At 39.9% G+C, this 20,140-nt stretch overlaps 1 protein-coding gene across 3 annotated transcripts in view; it reads right to left on the reverse strand.

Annotated features, from left to right (window-relative positions):
• Positions 1-20,140, reverse strand: part of TIA1 (TIA1 cytotoxic granule associated RNA binding protein) — a 56,646-nt gene that overhangs the window by 2,445 nt on the left and 34,061 nt on the right. The window contains exons 13-14 of one of the 3 annotated variants that reach the window (XR_003102346.3): positions 18,758-18,900; positions 15,463-18,653 (exon numbers count right to left, since the gene is read on the reverse strand). The gene's annotated coding sequence lies outside the window, so the exon portion shown is untranslated. Of the gene's footprint in view, positions 1-12,565; positions 18,901-20,140 lie in introns of those variants that run through there. The other 2 variants (XR_006543476.2, XR_006543477.2) reach the window with 2 other exon arrangements.

Below are 20,140 nucleotides of genomic sequence, written 5' to 3' on the forward strand. Positions count from 1 at the left end.
AATATTTGAGAAATATTTGATAGAAATTATCATGGCTGTTTTATACTTCCAATCACAAGAAGGTAAAACAGTGCTAATGTCACTACACAGGGAGCTTTCAAAAACACCTAGAGCCAGGTATGTAAATAGTCGAACACTCAGCCTTCCTAAGAGTAATGCACTGCATTTTTAGAGCACTTTATGCTTTTCAACATGCTTTTATGTTCATTATTTCATTTGAACCTCACCATATTAGTGTCACCATATTTGAGCCAAACAACAATGGCTTTTCAGATGAAAATCAAAAAGTTAAGTAACTTGCCTGAGGCCACTTATCAAAATCAGCAGTGTGGTTGCCACTAACCCAGTGTCTGCTAAAAAGAATGTGAATCTCTGTTTCTGATTTCCCCCCAACATTATGAACATTTTCAAACATATAAAAAAACAGAATTATACAGTCAATCTTCATATACCCACCCACTAGATTCTAAAATTAACCTTTTACTATATTTGTTTATTACATATCCCTTTCTTCATCTATCAATTCCTTTCATATTTTGATGCATTTCAAAGCAAGCTGCAGGTATCAGCAGCATGCATATTATTAACTAAAGTTTAATATTTTTAATGCTTTTTAAAAAGGTAAATCTGCTTATGATTTTGAAATAAGGTGTGAGCTTTGCTTTTGCTCTCTGACCCCAAAGAACAGTCTTTTTTTTTTTTTCCAGGTGTGCTGAGTGTTGCTGTGCGAGGGCTTTCTCGAGTTGCAGTGCATGGGCTTACTTGCTTACTTTCTCTGCAGCATGTGAAGTCTTCCCAGACCAGGGATCGAACCGATATCCCCTCTACTGGAGGATCATAGAAAAAACCAATATCCCTTAACTACTGGACCACCAGTAGTTAAGTACCACCAGGGAAGTTCCCAAAGAATGGTCTTGATAAAAGACTCTCCCTTCACATCTTCTCTAGTCCACTGATTAACAAATTGAAAAGTACAAATAACAAAAGTCTAGGAATGCCTACATTTTGGTGCTAAGAACTAATCCCCCATGTAATATGTACTGAGTGAATGAAGTTTTGTGAAATATGATTGATAGTAGGGTTTCTCCACCTTGGCACCACAGACATTTAGGGCTGGATACTACAGGGAGGGAACACGGCCCCACCCATCAGCAGAAATTTAGATTAAAGACTTACTGAGTATGGCTTTACCCACCAGAGTAAGACTATTTTCCCCACATAGGAAGGAAGCCAGTCCTTCCTATCAGGAAGCTTGCACAAGCCTCTTATCCTCATCCATCAGAAGGCAGAGAGAATGAAAACCATAATCACAGAAAACTAACCAAACTGATCACATGGATCACAGCTTTGTGTAACTTAATGAAACCATGAGCCATGCTGTGTAGGGCTACTCAAGACAGATGGGTCATGGTGGAGAGTTCTGACAAAACGTGGTCCACTGGAGAAGGGAATACCAAACCACTTCAGCATTCTTGCCTTGAGAACCCCATGAGCAGTATGAAAAGGCAAAAAGATATAATGCTGGAAGATGAAGCCCCCAGGTCCGTAGGTGTTCAATGTGTTACTGCAGAAGAGCAGAGAAATAGCTCCAGAAGGAATGAAGAGGTTGAGCTGAAGTGGAAACGACACCCAGATGTAGATGTATTTGGTATTGGAGTAAAGTCCGATGCTGTAAAGAACAACATGGCATAGGAATCTGGAATGTTAGGTCCATGAATCAAGGTAAATTGGATGTGGTCAAACAGGAGATGGCAAGAGGGAACATTGACATTTTAGGAATCTGAACTAAAATGGATGGGAATGGGTGAATTTAATTCAGGTGACCATTATATCTATTATCGTGGACAAGAATCTCTTAGAAGAAATGGAGTAGCTCTCATAGTCAACAAAAGAGTTCGAAATGCAGAACTTGGGTGCAATCTCAAAAATGACAGAATGATCTCGGTTTGTTCCAAGGCAAACCATTCAACATCACAGTAATCCAAGTCTATGCCCCAACCACTAATGCCAAAGAAGCTGGAGTTGACCAGTTCTATGAAGACCAACAAGACCTTCTAGAACTAACACCAAAAAAAGATGTCCTTTTCATAACAGAGGAATGTAATGCAAAAGTAGAAAGTCAAGAGATACCTGGAGTAACAGGCAAGTTTGGCCTTGGAATACACATGAAGCAGGGCAAAGGCTAACAGAGTTTTCCTGAGAGAACGCATTGGTCATACCAAACACACTCTTCCAACAACACAAAAGACAACTCTACACATGGACATCACCAGATGGTCAATACCAAAATCAGACTGATTATATTCTTTGTGGCCAAAGATGAGAAGTTTTATACAATCAGCAAAAGCAAGACCAGGATGATTGTGGCTCATATCATGAACTCCTTATTGCAAAATTCAGACTTAAATTGAAGAAAGTAGGGAAAACCACTAGGCCATTCAGGTATGACCTAAATCAAATCCCTAATGATTATACAGTTGAAGTGACAAATAGATTCAAGGGATTAGATCTGACTGAGTGCCTGAAGAATTATGGCGGACGTTCATAACACTGCACAGGAAGTGGTAACCAAAACCATCTCCAAGAAAAAGAAATGCAAAAATGCAAAGTGGCTGTCTGAAGAGGCCTTTCAAATAGCTGAGAAAAGAAGACAAACTAAAGGCAAAGAAGAAAAGGAAAGATACATCCATCTGAATGCAGAGTTCCAAAGAATACCAAAGAGAGATAAGAAAGCCATCTTAAGTGAACAATGCAAAGAAATAGAGGAAAACGATAGAATGGGAAAGACTAGAGATCTCTTCTAGAAAAAGGGAACATTTCATGAAAAGATGGGCACAATAAAGGACACAAACAGTATGGACCTAACAGAAGCAGTAGATATTAAGAAGAGGTAGCAAGAATACACAGAACTATACAAAAAAAGGTCCTAATGACCTGGACAACCACAATGGTGTGATTACTCACCTAGAGCCAGACATCCTAGAGTGTGAAGTCAAGTAGGCCTTAGGAAGTATTGCTAGGAACAAAGCTAGTGAAGGTGATGGAATTCCAGTTGAGGTATTTCAAAACCTAAAAAATGATATTCTTAGAGTGCTGCACTTGATATGCCAGCAAACTCGATATGCTGAGTTTTGGAAAACTCAGCAGTGGCCACAAGACTGGAAAAGGTCAGTTTTCATTCCAGTCCCAAAGAAGGGCAAAGCCAAAGAATGTTCAAACTACTGCACAATTGAATTCATTTCACATGCTAGCAAGGTAATACTCAAAATCCTTCAAGCTAGGCTTCAACAGTACGTGAATGGAGAACTTCCAGATGTACAAGCTGGGTTTAGAAAAGGCAGAGGAACCATAGATCAAATAGCCAACATCTGCTGGATCATAGAAAAAGCACAGGAATTCCAGAAAAACATCTACTTTTGTTTCACTGACCACCCTGAAGTCTTTGACTGTCTGGATCACAACAAACAGTGGAAAATTCTTAAAGAGATGGGAATACCAGACCACTTTATCTGCATCTGAGAAACCTGTATGTAGGTCAAGAAGCAACAGTTAGAACTGGACATGGAAAAACAGACTGGTTCAAAATTGGGAAAGGAGTACGTCAAGGTTGTCCCTGCTTATTTAACTTATATGGAGAGTACATCATGCGAAATGCCAGGCTGGATGAAGCACAAGCTGGAATCAAGACCGCTGGGAGAAATATCAGTAACCTCAGACATGCAGATGACACCACCATTGTGGCAGAAAGCAAAGAGGAACTAAAGAGCCTCTTGATGAAAGTGATAGAGGAGAGTGAAAAAGCTGGCTTAAAACTCAACATTCAAAAAACAAAGATCATGGCATCTGGTCTCATCACTTCATGGCAAATAGATGGGGAAACAATGGAAACAGTGACAGACTTTTATTTTCTTGGGCTCCAAAATCACTGCAGATGGTGAGTGAAGCCATGAAATTAAAAGACGCTTGCTCCTCAGAAGAACAGCTATGACCAACCTAGACAGTATATTGAAAAGTGGAGATATTATTTTGCCGACAAAGGTCCATATAGTCAAAACTATAGTCTTTCCATCATGTACAGATGTGAGAATTGGACCAGAAAGAAGGCTGAGTGCCTAAGAATTGATGCTTTCTAACTGTGATGCAGGAGAAGACTCTTGAGAGCCCCTTGGACAGCAAGGAGATCAAATCAGTCAATCCTAAAGGAAATCAACCCTGAATACTCATTGGAAGGACTGATACTGAAGCTGAAGCTCCAATACTTTGGCCACCTGATGTGAAGAGCTGATTCATTGGAAAAGACCCTAATGCTGGGAAAGACTGAGAGCAGGAGGAGAAGGGGATGACAGAGGATGAGATGGTTGGGTGGCATTACCAACTCGATGGACATGAGTTTGAGCAAATTCTGGGAGATAAGGAAGGACAGGGAAGCCTGGCATGCTGCAGTTCATGGGGGTCACAAAGAGTCAGACGCAACTGAGCAACTGAACAACAACTATTATGCGGGGCTATCCTCTGTGTCACAGGATGTTTAGTGGCAACCCAGGTCTCCACCACTAGATGCCAGTAGCAGTCAACGAGTCCTCCCCAAGTTATAAAAAACCAAAAATGTCTCCAGATATTGCTAAATGTCCTCTTGGGGGGCAAAATCACCCCTTTAAAAACACCTAGAGACATTAGCCTGTTTACACAGCACTTCCTTCTGAGGTCAATACACTTTTTTGGTAGGTATTCTCAATCAGTCAAACGTGGTTTCTTAGGAACGAATGTTGTTCCAAAGCTGATTATCTCTATGACCAAATCTTTTAAATTCTGAGCTTCAGATTGCTTTATATATAAATCAATTTTAAAATTACACCAATGATGATGATTTCATGTTATTATTAAGGTGAAAAAACAGAACAACTTTGCTCATTAAGGGAGGAACTATTTGCCAGTTATAGTTTATTTTATAAATCATTTAAGTCTATGATTTTGCAAAAGCAGACTAAAGGACTAATGACCCTTTTATGCCCTACTTTCACTACCCCCACTTGCCCTTCCACCCCACAAATCCTCACTTTTCAAGAGTAAATACAGTTAACAGGCTGGCATATATCCATCAGACTATTTTCTGTGTTTATCAATCAATAAATATATATATGTACAAATGTGGGATTTTGGTTTTAGAAAAATTGAGTTATATTATACTCAGTGTCCTCAAGTTTGCATTCTTAATATTTTACCACAGTTGAACCATCTCTATTAATGAGTTTTAGTTCTAGACAATGTTGCAATTAACAACTTAAACACTGACCTTAGTATATAGGTGCAAGTATTTCAGTAGAAAAGATTCTGAACATTGTTTCTAGTTTTCTTAATTTATTGGGTACAGAATAAAATTTTATTGGGAGACAGAAATTTGACTTCTAAAAATGTTATTATTCATCCTATCTCACTTTCTGTTCTCAAATACATTCCAAGCAGATAAAACATTCAAACACACAAAAAATGGAACCATCAATCATTAGAACAAAAAGAGGAGGGAATTTTTTCTTAAAATATTTTTTAAGGATGTCAGATTGAAGATGGCCCACATGACACAAAACCCAGAATCCAGAAAATAGTAAACATTAAATCTAGAAATAATTAATTTTTCCTATTCAAGAAGCACAAGCTGGAATCAAGATTGCCAGGAGAAATATCAATAACCTCAGATATGCAGATGACACCACCCTTATGGCAGAAAGTGAAGAGGAACTAAAAAGCCTCTTGATGAAAGTGAAAGAGGAGAGTGCAAAAGTTGGCTTAAAGCTCAACATTCAGAAAACAAAGATCATGGCATCTGGTCCCATCACTTCATGGGAAATAGATGGGGAAACAGTGGAAACAGTGTCAGACTTTATTTTTCTGGGCTCCAAAATCACTGCAGATGGTGACTGCAGCCATGAAATTAAAAGACGCTTACTCCTTGGGAGGAAAGTTATGCTAACCTAGATAGCATATTGAAGAGCAGAGACATTACTTTGCCAACAAAGGTTCATCTAGTCAAGGCTATGGTTTTTCCTATGGTCATGTATGGATGTGAGAGTTGGACTGTGAAGAAGGCTGAGCGCCGGAGAATTGGTGCTTTTGAACCGTGGTGTTGGAGAAGACTCTTGAGAGTCCCTTGGACTGCAAGGAGATCCAACCAGTCCATTCTGAAGGAGATCACCCCTGGGATTTCTTTGGAAGGAATGATGCTGAAGCTGAAACTCCAGTACTTTGGCCACCTGATGCGAAGAGTTGACTCATTGGAAAAGACTCTGATGCTGGGAGGGATTGGGGGCAGGAGGAGAAGGGGACGACAGAGGATGAGATGGCTGGATGGCATCACTGACTCGATGGATGTGAGTCTGGGTGAACTCCGGGAGTTGGTGATGGACAGGGAGGCCTGGCGTGCTGCGATTCATGGGGTCGCAAAGAGTTGGACATGACTGAGCAACTGAACTGAACTGAACTGACTGGAGTATGTTTTACATACCATAACATAAACCCATTTTAAGCGTAAAATTCAATAATATTTATTGTTTATAGAGTTGGGTATCCATCACGACAATTAAGTTTTAGAACACTTCTACCACCTCATAAAAGAGCCCTCTTGCCTTCTGGAGTCAATCACCATGCCCACCCTTAGGTAATCACTAACCTACTTTCCGTCTCTATAGATTTACCTTTCCTGGACATTTCATATAGATGGAATCATACAATATGAGGCCTTTTATGTCTGGCTTCTTTCACTCAACATGTTTTCAAGGTTCTACCACATCGTAGCATGAATCAGTACTTCATTCCTTTACACTGCTGAATGGCATTCCACTGTATGGCTATATCATTTTGTTTATCCATTGATCCTTATACATACTTGGATGGTTTCCACTTCAGGGTTATCATGAACAATACTGTCGAGCACATTAACATGCAAGTCTTTATGTAGACAATTGTCTTCATTACTCTTGAGTAGAAACCGAGAATTACAATTAATGGGTGGTAGGGTAATTTTACATTTACCTCAATAAAGAAGTTAAAAAAACAACACTGATGAATAGGAGTAGTCAGACTTCCCTGTAGCTCAAATGGTAAAGAATCTGCGTGCAGTGCAAAAAAACAGGGTTTGATCCCTGGGTCAGGAAGTTCCTCTGGAGAAGGGAATGGCAATCCATTCCAGTATTCTTGCCTGGAGAATCCCATGGACAGAGAAGCCTGGCGGGCTACGGTTTGTGGAGTCACAAAGAGTCGGACATGACTGAGCAACTAACACTTCGGGGTAAGTTTAAGTGTAACGTTTTAAGAAACTGCCAAAATGTTTTCCAAAGTGACTGTGCCATTTTACATTACACCAGCACCATTATACATTCTCACAAACTTTCTCCATTTCCTGGCCAACATGTGTTATTGTCTCCTTGGTTATGGCCATTAGATTATAATGGGTGTGGAGTGGTACCTCAACCATGGTTTTTACTACATTTCCCTAGTGAATAATGATGTTGGTCACATTTCACATGCTTATTTAGTCATATGTCTATCTCTTTGGGGAAATAACTATTCAAATATTTGACCCAGTTTAAAATTATGACTCATTTGATTACATGAAAATGGTATTTTTCTTTATGGAAAAAAGTACCTTAGACTAAGTTCAAAGATGAAAACAAACTAAGCAACCAAAGCAATGGAAGACTTGTACAGTGAAAACTACAAAACATAACTGAAAGAAGTTAAAGACCTAGAAAATGGAAAGGCATCTTTTCATGTTCATGAACCAGAAGAGTTGATCTTATTAAGATGGCACTACTCTTCAAATTGATCTACAGATCCAATGTAATGTATTCCTATCAAAATCCTAGATGCCTTTTTCTGCAGAAATTGACAAAATGATCCTAAAATTCATATGGAAATGCAAGGGACCTGCAAGAGCCAGAAAATCTTGAGAAAGAACAAAGTAGAAGGACTGTCACTCCTGATTTCAAAATTTACTACACAGCAAATTAAGGCAATGTGGATAGAGAAGGAACAAATACTGTATTACATCACTTACATGTAGAACCTAAAAAGACTAAACTCACAGAAGCAGAATGGAATGGTAGTTGCCAGGGGCCTAGGGCATTGGAGAAACTAGGCGATGTTAATGAAAGGGTACAAACTTTCAGTTGTAAGACGAATAAGTTCTGGGAATCTAATGTACAGCATAGTTATAGTGGTTAAGAATCCATCTTGCAACACAGGGAACCTGGGTTCAATCCCTAGTCCAGAAGATTTCACACACTGGGGGGCAACTAAGCCGGTGTGCCACAACTACTGAGCCTATATTCTAGAGCCTGTGAGCCACAGGCTGTGCACCCTAAAGTCCTTGCTTTACAAGAAGACAAGTCACCAGAATGAGTAGCCCACACAGCGCAGCTAGAGAGTAGCCCCTGCTCACTGCAACTAGAGAAAGCCTGGGTGCAGCAATGAAGATACAGCGCTTTAAAATCTTTATTCCAAAAAGAATAGATGATTTTTAAAAAAGAAATGGTAATTATGTGAAGTGATGGAAGCATTAGGTAATGTTATAGTGGTAATCATTTTGCAATGTAAGTGTGTTACACTTTAAACTTACATAATGTTATATGTCAATTACATCACAATAAAATTGGGGGGGAAATGACAATGTGACAATAGACATACAGATAGATATAGAAACCAATGAAACAGTATTGAGAATTCAAAAGTAAACTCTCTCATTTATGGTCAGTTGATGTTCAACAAGGATGCCAAGATCCATTAGTGGATAAAGGACAGTCCCACGAACAAATGGTGCTGGAGCAATACATAGCCACCTGCAAAGGAATGAAGTTGGATCCCTGTTTCACACTGTATATAAAAATTAACCTAAAGTGGATGGTAGACATAAATGTAACAGCTAAAACTATAAAACTCTTAGGAAGAAATACAGGCATATATCTTTGTGACCTTGGAATAGGAAATGGTATCTTAGATATGACACCAAAAGCCTGAGTGACAAAAAGAAAAAAACAGAAAAATTGATCTTAATCAAAATTAAAAACAACTGTGCTTCAAAGGATGCATCAAGAAAGTAAAAAGATAACCCACAGAATGGGAGATCATGTTTGCAAGTAATATATATGATAAAGGACTTGTATCCTGAATATATAAAAACATTTATAAGTTAACAGTAAAAAGACAAATAACCCAATTTTAAAATGAGCCAATGATATGAATGGATATTTCTCCAAGAAGATATGCAAATAGCCAATAAACACATGAAAAGATGTTCAAAATCATGCCATTAAGGAAATGCAAATCAAAACGAGATGCCATTTCACCAAGATGACTAAAAAAATACAGACAATAATAATGATAAAGAAAAACTGGAACCTTCATACATTGTTGATAGTATTATAAAATGCTGCAACCACTTTAGAAAATTGGTGGTTTTGTACATAATGCTCATTGTAGTAATATTCATAAAAGCCATAAAGTAGAATCAATCCAAATGTCCATCAACTGATGAATGTGTAAACAAAATGTGATATATCCATAAAATGGAATATTATTTGGCTATAAAAGGAAATGAAGTTCTGATACATGGTATGGCATGGATGAATGAACCTTGATATTCTATGCTACATGAAAGAAACCAGACATAAGAAGCCGTACATTGTATGATTCCATTTAAACAAAATATCCAGAATCAACAAATGCATAGAGACAGATGAGTGGTTGCTAAGGTCTGAGGGGCATGGGAGGGATTACGAGTGACTGCTAATAAGTGTGACATTTCTTTATGGGGTGATGGAAGGTTGCATTACTCTGTGAATATACTAAAATCACCAAATTTAACATTTTAAAAGGGTGAATTTTATGTTATATGATTTATATTTCAATACATCTGCCACTAAAAACAAAAGGATAAATTGAAAATCACAAGGACCTACTGTATAGCGCAGGGAACTCTACTCAGTACCCTCTAATTACCTGGATGGGACAAGAATCTGAAAAAGAGTGGATATATGTATGTATATATATGTGTGTACAGAATCACTTTGCTGTGCACCTGAAACTAACACAGTACTGTAAATCAACTATATTCCAAGATAAAGTAAAAATTATATTTAATGGGGAAAAATAAATATTTGAAATGCAAATACAAAGGGCTAATTTCCTAAAATAAGAGTTTTTACAAATCAATAAAAAAGAAGCAATCCCACTAGAAAAATGAGTAAAGGGCATGGAAAGACAGCTTACTAAAAAAAAAGAAAGAAAATTTTTTCTGGTGGTGTGGCTTGTGAGATCTTAGTTCCCCAACCAAGGAATGAATCCAGGTCCTCAGAAGTGGCAGAACAGTGTCCTGACCACCAGGGGATTAAAAAAAAAAAAAAAAGTTTTAAATGTCCAAAACTCAACCTTGCAATAAGCAAGAAGCAAATTAAAACAGGACTTCAGCAAAGTGACAAAAAGATGTTATCACAGGAGGATGTGGAGAAACACTCTGTATTGTTGGTAGGAGTGTAAACTACAATATCGTCTTCAAAGGGATGTAAATAAAACTTAAAACACACTTTGACATAACAATTCCACTTTTAAGATTCCATGAGTTCAAGTCTCACATGAACACGAAACATGCACAGGGGTAGTCCATGCAAGGTTGTCCATAACTGCACGAGAACAGAAGCAGTCTAAGAGCTAACTAAATAAATCATAGTGTAACTATAAAATATGCTACTACAGAGCCATTAAAAAATATCAGATCTATATGTATTGATGAGGAACAAATATCAAGATACACTGGGGGGTAAAAAAAAAAAAAGGTATAAAACTTCGTGTTTAATGTGATACTCCTGGTTTAAAAAAGAAAAAAGGAAACAGGGAAGACACATACTTATATAACATATTGCCTCAAAAGAAGTGATGGGGGACTTGGGAAATGGAAAGAGGGAGGGATATGCACATTTCACTGTTTTGTAAGATTGAATTTTAAACTTGTACTAGTATCACGTAGGATTCCCAGATGGCTCAGTGGTAAAGAATCTGCCTGCCAATATAAGAGATGCAGAAGATGAGGGTTTGATCCCTGGGTCAGGAAGATCCCCTGGAGGAGGAAATGACAACTCACTCAGTATTCTTGCCTGGAAAACCCCATAAACAGAAGAGCCTGGCAGGCTACAGTCCAAGGGGTCACAGAGTCAGACACGACTTAGCAACTGAGCACGAGCATTACTTCTTACAGAAAGCATACATGAACAAGTAACACAATTTGTAAATGACACGGATAGAGTAGGATAATTCGTTAAGTTTAGAAATCCCACTATATTTTAGTATAATTTACTAGCCTTTTGCTAATATACAAATGACTTAATTAGCACCAGGACAGTCCCAATTAGGCCAGAGAGGGTCAAAGGAGGAACTAATGATGTAAGCCCTGATGCAGGTCCAAGAATGGGGGAAGGTGGTCTTCTCTCTTCCCCACTTCTCCTTTGATTATAAAAATGCAGCCCTATTGAATAGTTCTCAGGGTTGTGCTCCCTTGCTGGCTTGCTTGTATCTCTCAAAAGCCTCCTATGCTAATAAACTCATTCTTTACCCGCCACTTTGCCTCACACTTAACTCTCTGAGCTTCACTAAGTCCTGACACTAGTTGAACGGTTTCAATTAAAAGATCAATATAGTGAGTTCCCATTTCCTCCTAAGTCAGGGATCTTGGATTTAAGTCCGAATTTGAGTTTTGGCTGAGTCCCACCTGAGAAGGAATGCAGATTCATAAAGAATCTGTATTTGAGCTCTGCCTTAAGGGTCTCCTTTTCTGGGCAAGTTTTCTGAACAGCCTCCTCGGATGGTGTAGAGGGACTGGGGCTGGAAGAGCTACCCCATGAACACTCCCTGTGGTGGTGGGCTTTCAGCCATGTGCCATTTGGCTGTCGAGCTATATTCAGGTCGCTGAACGCTGTTTAACCCTTGTGAAGCGCAGTAAGTGAACGAGCACCATGAATAAAACATAAAACTTGCTAACATTTATTGAGTACAAGTAAGCCCTTTCCATGCATTTACTCATGTAATGCTCACCACGATCCTTTGAAACAGGTATTATTTTACCAGTGGCTCAGAGAAAGCAGGGATTTGATTCCTGTTCCTCGGCCAGCCTCTAGATAATCTAAGGTGAGTTTGGAATTTGTTGGATTCTTCGTCAAACCAGAAAAGAGAGGAAGGGGCAAGACTAGAGCCAGAACTCTCAACTTCAGATCCAGGCTGCTTCCGTTTGCCCTGCGCTGCCTCGGAACACCGGAGAAAGCTCAAGATCCCCTGTCACCCGGCCAGCGGGTCCCGCACCTTCCACCTGGCTTCCAGGACGCAGCCCGCCCCCAGACGCATCACCCGGGAACCTACTTCCCGGCATCCTCCCCGTGCGACCGCTCACTTCCGGTCCTAAGTAGGCCCGAGTAGAAGCATCACTCGGCCAGCACCCTGCTCTTGGGAAACGCTATCTGCCGGGATTCCCGGCTGTACGCCCTTGTCCCACTGCCGCCCACGCCTTCGGTCAACACAGTCCCCTTACCTGCCCTGCGCCCCCCACCCTGCGGCCCCGGGCTCCCACGCTGATGACCGCCCTCACCTCCTCTCTCTTCGCCTGCCGCGGCCTTTTACAAACGCGGCCAAACTGTTCGCTGTAACGACAATCGTTATTGGTCAGAGCCGCCCCGCCTCAGTTCGCGTTGTCTGACGGGAGTTGTAGTTTACTCATCCTAGAAGCAGCGGACAACGGCTGCGACCAGGCCATTGTACCACTTAAGTTTGTTTGTTTGTTTGTTTTTTGCTATGGCAAGAGTGCTCTGGACAACTCTGCTGGTACTGGAAGGCACAGACAATTCTAGGGTTGGTCATGGCTAGATTAGGCCTGAGTGAGTCCTGTTTCTGAGGAGAATTCCATCCGTCATTGATGCAAGTCTTAAATTTTCTATATTTTTAGCAACGTCGGCTGCGATTTAGTGTTTTGTCAAGGGAGTGTTGTCCACCAAAGTATTCGCTGTTTCTGTCACTTGTGTGTTTGTATCATGTTATCTTTTCTCCCTTAATTATACTCTGACGTATTACTTGAACGTTTTCCCTTAGAAGGGGTTGGAATTGAGTTAATTGAGTTCCGGCATGACCTAGTTTTAGTCCATGGAATTGCAGAATAAATCTACATACTCTTTGTTGACAATAGCTGTTGAGTACAAATATGTTAAGGGTGAGGCTTGTATGTACTGGAAAACCCCGAAATGAGATTTCCTGCACCTTTAGCCTTCATCCTGCTACTTTAATTAATCGTTGCACTGTGGACTGGTCACCTGAGAACTGCCAAATGAAATAATATGAATAAATAAAAAGGTGAGAGTTGTGTTTGTTATATTCAGGGACTTACTGAGGACTGTAATCAATGAGATAGTCTCTCAGCTCTGAGGAAGTGATGTGAAGAGGTTGGGGGGGAAGTTAGCACATCTATGATTTTGGAGAAGGGGTATATGCATCAAGCACACGTTGGTAGAGGGGTGCTTCTGGTGACAAAGCACAGGTATCTTAGTTAAAGATTTTAGTGTTTTGCTAAGTATGGAAAGATGCAGGAAACTAGGTTCATAGAATCTGAAAATATCCGTATGAAGTCCTATTCTCCCAATTTTTCCAGAGCACAGAGTGCCTTGTTTCTGATCTCCACCCTGAACTCCCTTCAAGGTGTGTTGAAGGTCAGTGACTGCAGTGGCTAATGACTTAATCCTTACAGAGCCAGATGGTGAGTGACATTCTTTAGCTGGCAGAACCTTAGTCTTCTTAACTATTAATAAGAGAAGGGGTCCCTTCCGTGATTAAGATTTGCTATGTTGTTTCCTAATCTGGAGGTAGAGGGGAGAAGGGCACATTTTTCCTGTTCCACGAAATTTTTCCAATTTTGTCTTTCCATTTCAAGTTTTAAAATGATCATCAGAAGATCCTGGATCGGGACTTCCCTGGCTGTCCAGTGGCTAAGAATCTGCCTTCCAATATACAGGGGAGGTGGGTTAAATCTCTAATTAGGAAACTAAGATCCCACATATGGAGGGACTAAGCCCCTGCACTGCAACTACTGAACCCACACGCCCTAGAGCCCATGTGCCACAAGAGAGAAGCCCACAAACCACAACTAGACAAAGTCCACACTATACAATGAACAGCCTGTGCAGCCAAAAAGAAATTTTTTTAAGTATATCCTGGATCATCTAAATGATCACCCACGTCTGGTTGTGTTTATGATTGTATTAGTGCCAAGTGATTACACAAAGCAGTTGTTCTCAGCTGGGAGCACTGCTTACACATCTAGTAGATGCCATAGGTGTTGAAGATCCTCCAATGCACAGGACATCCCTTACAACAAAGAGTTATCTGGACCAAAATGTTAATAGTGTCACAATTAAAGAGACTCTGTTGTAAAGAGAGAGTGTTTAAAATTTTTTTCCAATGGAATTGCCCAAATGCATCCTAAGAGATCTGTGGGTTTTCAGCTGATACACATTATATGTTTCAAACAACCTCATTCTAAAAGAGGTTTCTTTCTTCCAAGCCAGGCATGCTAGGTTCTTCAATTCCTTCTTCAAATAAGGGCTTTATACAAATAAGGGCCTTCTTTATTTCAGTATGCTAATATTTTTTTACCCACTTAATTCTCTCATTGTTTTTATAGTATTTTTCTAATTGTCATAAGTTTGGGATTTTTATTTTTCTTTCTTCTTTGGCTCTCCTGGGTCTTCATTGCAGCGTGTAGGCTTCTCTTGGGGAGCACAGGCTCTAGAGTGGATGGACTCAGCAGTTGCAGAGTGTGGGTTTAGTTGCCCCTAGGCATGTGGGATCTTAGTTCCCTGATCAGGGATCAAACCTGTGTCTCCTGCATTAGAAGGTGGATTCTTAACCACTGGACAACCAGGTAAGTCCTGGAAATAATTAATAAGGTAATAGTAGATAGCCTTGTCTTCCTGACCTTAAGAATGTTTCTAGTTTCTCCATTTGCATGAGCCTAGCTTTCACTCTAATTATACTTAGTTAAGAAAGATGTCTAGTTCAAAAAATATTGTTTCCAAAACTTTCTCTATTACTTTCAAAGATAAATTTATCTTTTTCCTGCAACTTGCTTTTGTCACTTAACATAAGATACTATGATCATATTTCTTTAAAAAATATATATATATATATTTTTTGGCTGTACTGGGTCTCGTTGCTCCGAGGGCATTTCTCTAGTTGTGGTGAGTGGGGGCTTCTAATTGTGGTGCACAGGCTTCTCATTGCGGTGGCTTCTCTTGTAGTGGAGCACAGGCTCTAGGTGCATGGGCTTATTTATTTAGTAGTTATTTATTATTCAATATACAATCACTATGTCTAAGTCCTTGGAGGTCAAACGGACAAAGGACATGAACAGAAAAGTCACAGAAAAGAAACACAAACAACCAATTACCATGGGAAAAAAATCACTAACTTTACTTGCAATCAGGGAAATAGAAGAGATCATTTTACATGTCTCAGATTGGCAAAAATGAAAGCTTAATAACAATCAGCATTGGTAAAAGCGGGGCAAATGGGTGCTTTCAGACATTTTTGGTTGGAGTGTAAAATGATACAACTTTTAAGAGGGCAATTTGACAATATGTATCATACAATTTTTACACTTTAAATTCTTTAATCCATCTCTCAATTCTAAGTATCCTAGAGAAATAGTACACACATGCACACAAACACATTCTTGAACTGCTGTTCCAGTTTTTTTATATAAAACAGAGGTATTTTTTTGTTGTGTATTTCCAAATGGGTGAACAGTAGAGGTTTTGTTTTTGGTGATCATTTACTTACCTTTGTGATTTATTCATAATTTATTGTCTTGAGATGTTAAAAAAATTATTGCTTTCTTAAATCTATCTGCTCCTTCCTCTCTGCTTCCTTTTCTCTACAGCCCACTAAATCAGGAAGGCAGTCTGCACTAAACATCTCCACCTCCCACTCCCTAACCCACTGCATCCACATTTTGTTCCTACTGTTTCACTGAAAGTGTTAGTTTTTAAAGTCACCAGTTACTTCTTTATTGCTAAATCCAGTGAACATTTTCCCCCTCTGCCACACTTGACCCTTGACTACTATTTCCTTGAGTGGTTTCCTTCCTGATCTCTGCAACATTATGGGCCTTCAGTATTTCTCCCCTGTCAGGCAGCTGTTCCTCATTCTCCTTTGCAAGCTTAGCTGTCTCTGCCCCCTTCCATACAAGATAGACCTAAGAGTTCTGTCCTCAGGCCTCTTCTCACTCTACTGTCTCTCTGGGTGACTGCCACTCCTTGGGTTGAACTACCACCTAAATGCTGATGACTCCCATCTCTATTCCAGTCTGGATCTCCCTTCCAAATTCTACAACATTGTCTACTGGATATTTCTACCTGAATGTCTTATGTGCCTACACCCCACATTTTGGAAGGTAGATCTCATAGAATTGGCCCTGGTATGGTCCTTTAGTTTTAGCTCTTATCACCTCAAACCCAGTATTTTATCAGCACACAGCAGAAAGCCATTTGTTTAAAATGAGATCGAGATAATTAAATTAATTAAATGATTTACTACCTACAGGGTATATATACAGCACTGAAGAAAACAGTCACCAACTTTTAATGGGGAACATAGTTTTAAAGATATAATCACATAAATACATAATTTAAAATTATGACAGATGTTCTAAAGGGAAACTATAAGATGACTAGAGAGGCTCCTGATTTAGACTGTGGGTAGAGAAAGGAAGACGTTTTAGAGGAAGAGACATTTAAGTGGAGAGCTGAAGACAAACAGCAGACAGACAAAAGGCATTCACATGGCAGGGCTCTGCAGTGGGAGTTCTGATCCCCAATCCACTCTGCTATGCCCTGCTTTGTAAAGCATTTCACCTGCGCCAGCTGGCTCAATATTAGGCTCTGCCAACAGAGGGACCTAGAGGAACATGCAAGGCAATGACAGGAGGGAATGTTCCTTACAGGTTCTGGTTCAATCTTTGTATTCAGTGTGCAATTCAATGGATCAGTGTACAGAAGACCCAGGGGTGCTCCCTTCAGTGGTTCTCTGGACCTGCCCCTGCTGCACCCTCAGGCTACACTTTTCCTCACTTGCAGCTGCTTCTATGGCAGCTTTGGATGCACCAGCCTGTAGCACCGTCAAAGGCTGACAGATAAAATACAGGACACCCAGTTAAACGTGGATTCCAGTTAAACATCATATAACTTTTAGTTTGTTTCATGTAGTATTTGGGACTGTGCTTTCACTTGCTAAATCTGGCAACCCTAGCTCCCTCACCTGGTGGACCATTTCTGGAGATCAACTCTGGCCAATGGTAGGCAGCTTCTAAGGAACAGGTCTGGCCCACACCTTCTGGCATGTTTCTTACCAGGCTGCAGGTTCCTGCGAGAATCAAGCCCACTTTGAAGAGGTTAGAAACTTCAAGTGCTCTCCTAAACCCTTAGCACTGTCCACTCTGCTCAGAAGTAGTAGCTTTTTTTTCTTTTTGCACTTGCAATTTTTGGACTCCTTCTAGGGATTAACCATTTTTCACTATTTACACTAAAATTTCCCTTTTCAAATTTTAGTGGTGGTCTCTGTCTCCTGATGGGATTCTGATATATAAAGTGGCTTGCAGTGAAGTTGGGTAAACACAGACTACTTTAGAAGACAACTGCAGGCTGTATTAAAGATTTTGGTCGTTGTTTTTCAGTTTCTCAGTCATGTCAGACTCTTTGTGACCCCATGGACTGCTGCATGCCAGGCTTCCCTGTTTGTCACCATCTCCCAGGTTTGTTCAAACTCATGTCCACTGAGTCGATGACGCCATCCAACCATCTCATCCTGTTGCCCCCTTCTCCTCCTGCCCTCAATCTTTCCCAGCATCATGGTCTTTTCCAAAGATTTTAGATTACATCCTAAATATAATCTGAAGCAAAGACTTTCAAGAAGGGAAGAGTCATGATCAGATCTACATCTATAAAAGATTCCTTTGGGCTTCTGATTCTGGCAGAAAGGTTAGTAGTCTGGTACCTGGATCTTTACCCTTCTCCTGGAAACCACAGGGAACAATAAGGAAAACCTATGACCACCAACTCCCACAAACAGTATCTTAAGTGAAGCCAGGGATACAGAGAAAACTCAACACATTCCACATTGAGAAGAAGTGTGGTACTGGATGGGAGGCCAACTGAGTGTTGTGGGGGAAGGACAGGGAGTGAGGAGGGGGCCAGTAGTGGCAGACCTCAGAAATCACTTGCAAATATTCAGTCTGAGAGCCAAACCGTGAGTGGAGCCAGCTGTCAGAAGGACTGAACTAGTATGTGAGTACTGGAAGAGGCAGGGAGGGAAGATGTGTTAAGTGCCTAAAGGATCCAGAGGAGATGTCTTTCAGAAAGCAAGTTAGGGGATCTCCTTGAAGACAAGAGTTTTGTCACTTAATGGAGCACATGAAGCAATCAAGGGTGCTCAGCTGGCACAGAACTTCTGAACAGGGCCTCATCCCAGAGAGGAACCATGTCTACACTTTTAAGCAGACAATTCATTGCAGCCACAGAGAAGGGAGGTAAGAAACCCTGACAGGTTCTTTCCCCTTCATCCTCCTGCTGGTACTTGGTCTAGAAAAAACCAACCATTTCAAATATGAATAAACAGAAAGATGTAAGCACAGCATTTGTACCAAGATACTGTAATTAAAAATAAGAAAGACAGCAAAACTTACCCAGAGTTTCCCCGGAGAAAACTCACAAGAAAATGTTCCCATAAAGCAGTTGAAAATAATACACTGACATTCCAATGTAAATTTTAAAAATCTAATGAAGCAAATGCAGCTAAGAAATATAAGAATTCAGGGAAGAGCTGTCCCTAAAGTGAAACAGAAATTGGTAGAATTTAGGAAACAGAAAAAAATATTTTTTTCTCCCAGAAATGAAGGTTACATTAAAAGGAACACAGCTGAGTCAGGATACCATAGGAAGCACATTAAGGAACAGAGATTAGAGATGAGAAACGCAGGGACTTCCCTGGCGGTCCAATGGTTAAGACTCCACGCTTCCAAAGCAGGGGACGCGGCTTCGATCTTTGGTCAGGGAACTAAGATACCGTATGTCATGGTGCCAAAAAAAAAAAAAAAAAAAAAAAGGCAAACGAAAAGATAAAAAATAATTAAGAACAAATGATAGAAATTGATGACAGGCAGAGGAAATCCAACATACAACTGGAGTTGCCAGAGAAAACCAAAGCAGTGGAATAGTACAAATATTTATGAATATAATTCAGGAAAACAAGAAATATTAGCTTGGTGCATGTACTTGGCTCAGGGAATGTTTTTCTTCTTACACAATGTTTTCCCTGGCTTGTCTCTTCCCATTTGCCTGATTTTCCAGTATTTAGTCTTTTCACATTCTCCATAGTTCTGCGAAGCTTCTCATAATACAGAGCCCGACCTCTAGAAAGCCTTAAGTCTGGCCTGCTGACCATCAATCTGGATTGGCTGCCAGGTCTCTTCACAACTGTAATCCTAGGACTTCCTATTATCTCACTCCTGTTTGATCCTGTTTCTAGATACTACATTGTATTTTTTTCCATGACTTGTTCTGATGGAGTTTATCCAGTTTATCCCTGAGAATCAGTCTTCTATGAACTTACATATCTAGTCTTTATTCTATTGTGACCCATGACCATAATTCATTTACACTTCTGAAGACAGTGTCCCACTGATACCTAGGTTCAATGTTGTCATTGGGTATTTTTCTCAATCCTTTTTCTATCTGGTAAATTTTAGGATGGGCCCCTTACAGGCCTGGCATCCTAAAATTTTATAGTGGTGTGGCTTCACATGAATCTTTCCTATTTATTGTGCAAACTCAACATTAGCCTTTCTTCAACCTTAAAACTCAAAAAATCATCAGGGAAATTTCCCTTTATTTAATAAATTCCACCCACTCCCCTATTTTCTGTTTTCTTCTTGGAACACTTATTGATTTTATATTATAAACCTCCTGAATGGATCCATATTTATTTTTTCTACTTTTGATTTCTGTTCCAGGACATCTCCTTGTCTTTTAATACTCCCACTGAATTTATTTATTCTCATTTCTTGTTG

The sequence above is a fragment of the Bubalus bubalis genome, chromosome 12 (assembly GCF_019923935.1).
Source record: "Bubalus bubalis isolate 160015118507 breed Murrah chromosome 12, NDDB_SH_1, whole genome shotgun sequence".
Lineage (NCBI taxonomy): Eukaryota > Metazoa > Chordata > Mammalia > Artiodactyla > Bovidae > Bubalus > Bubalus bubalis.